We start from the raw sequence: 2,419 nt of genomic DNA on the forward strand, positions 1-2,419 counted from the left end.
TTGTCTCCTAGGTGACTCTAGCTCCCACCAGGCTGACAATCAGCATGAACTGCCACAGTCTCTTCACGATGACCGATGACTGCAGATCTGTTCAGCAAAGCAGCTCCTTGACTGGTTATTCTGCCTGGTACGTCACAGAGACAGGCAGGCTCTGGCTGGGGCTCGACACGAACGTTTGTCTTTCTGTTCTTTGTAGCTTTACTTTTAAGATTGTCAGCATAGAATCCAGCCGTTAATTCTCAGTCACTACTGATTGGCTCAGTTAACGTATTAATCGAGATAACTGTTGAAACAAAATATCGAGCAGTAATGAAATAGACTAGAAGATGTGGGGTACAAGCGGGCGCCGGGTGTGGTGGCTCACATGTGAGAGCCAAAGTTACATTTTAAGTTTTAATTACTCTGCCTTAGAGAGCCATGAAACAAAAATGCCTCTGATCTGAAAGCCCCTTGCCCAGAGACGGTCAGTTCCTGAAAGGCTGGAAGCTGCTGTTTATGTGTGCTAACAAGCCACGTGTTTTCCACTCCTCTAAACAAGTTTGTTTGACCCATCTGCGCTGGATGTGCTTGATCGGTCACATGTGGGCAAGAGGTTCACAGGCAGGAAAAATATCAGTATGTATGCTTGCCCTGATTGGATGTAAGCTGGAGGTAAGTCAGGATGCATGCTTGCCCTGATTGGGTATAAACTGGAGGTACGTCAAGATGCATGCTTGCCCTGATTGGATGTAAGCTGGAGGTACGTCAGGATGTATGCTTACCCTGATTGGATGTAAGCTGGAAGTATGTCAGGATGCTTGCTTGCCCAATTGGACTTGATGAGAAATGCAATGAATTATGGATTTTCCTTCTTAAGCAGCTGCAAATCATGGCTTGGGGCCAGTTCCTAGCAACTTGGGTATAGACCTGGCCAGAGCCCATCCTCCTGGCCAGTCTGTAGTTATAACTTATTTCAAACTTGACTTTAAACAGTGCCCGTGGTCTTACACTCAATTGGTGGGATTTACACACACCTGTAATCCCAGCACTTTGGAGGCTAAGGCAAGAGTATGACCCTGAACTCCAGGACAGCCTGAAACTGATTGCTAGAGATTGATGCAATTGCAGGGCTGCCTTGCAGCAGGCATCACGTGAGACCATCCCAACTGGGCGGAACCAACAGGGTTTACCAAGACAACCACAATGTGTTGTCTCTGCACTGTGATGGCGTCTCAACCTTGCAAAGTCTCATGTTTCCATCATTGCACTGGACACCACGCCAATCTGAAAACCTCACATAAGAACAGAAGAGGGGACTAAATGCTATTCTCAGAAAAGTTCCAACCGACTGACTCCTTGAGTATCCAATATCCCCGTACAGACCTTAGCTCATGAGAAAGGCCTTCCTTCCATTAAAAATTATACATAAAACAAGATATCCAAAGCCACAGCAATGAGAGTCTTTGAGAAACACATAAGCACCTCTTGAGTTTATGTTTTCACTCTGTAATAAGATGTAATTCCAATTCCTTACTTTGTCATGTCTCTGAATTCTTTCCTTGATGGCAATAAGAACCTAGAAACAGGGGGAAGGGACTGGGTGGAAAGGACAGAGGGAAACTGAGATCCAAATGTAATATATGAGAATAATAATAATAATAATAGAACTGGAAACAGATAGAGGCTTTGTCCCTGACTACCACGACAAGCAATAGAACTTCTTACCTCCAACATACATGGCCGAGGAAATGAAAGCATCTGCCATAGGCTTCTGATTTGACAGAGAAATTTTACAGAATTTCATAACACACACCTGTAATCCCAGCACTTTGGGGGCTAAGGCAAAAGTTTGATCCTGAACTCCAGGTCAGCCTGAAACTGGTTGTTAGAGAAAGGTATTTATTCTGCACACAAATACAGGGACACAAGCTACAGCATTATTGTCCAGCCAACAAATTCTGAAAAAAAAAGATGAACAAATAAAATCATGTTCTTTAAGGTAATTTTCATGGGATTGGAGAGAGATGGCTCTGCAGTTGAGATCATTGACTACTGTTCCAGGGGACCTTGGTTTGATTTCCAGCACCTAAATGGAGGCTCACAAATATCTGTCCCTCTGGTTCCAGGGAATCTGAGGTCCTCTCCTGGCCTCCATGGACACTGCATAGTGTACAGATATAGATGCAGACAAACACACATAAACTAATAAAATATTCTTGAAAGATAATTTACTTAGTGTTATGGTAATAACAAAATACTGCAGGTCCCCAAGTGGCGGCAGTGGGCAGTGAGCATGAAGGCAGCTGGTCCCAGGCAGGGAGCCACATGGAGCATGAGAGACAGAGACATGGATAGGCATGCCATACAGAGAAAGTGGGCATTTATTTAGTGGGTTATGGAGGGGTTAAAGGAAAGGGGGTAAGGGGAGAAGGGAGAAGAA

Source organism: Microtus ochrogaster, chromosome 6 (assembly GCF_000317375.1).
Source record: "Microtus ochrogaster isolate Prairie Vole_2 chromosome 6, MicOch1.0, whole genome shotgun sequence".
NCBI lineage: Eukaryota > Metazoa > Chordata > Mammalia > Rodentia > Cricetidae > Microtus > Microtus ochrogaster.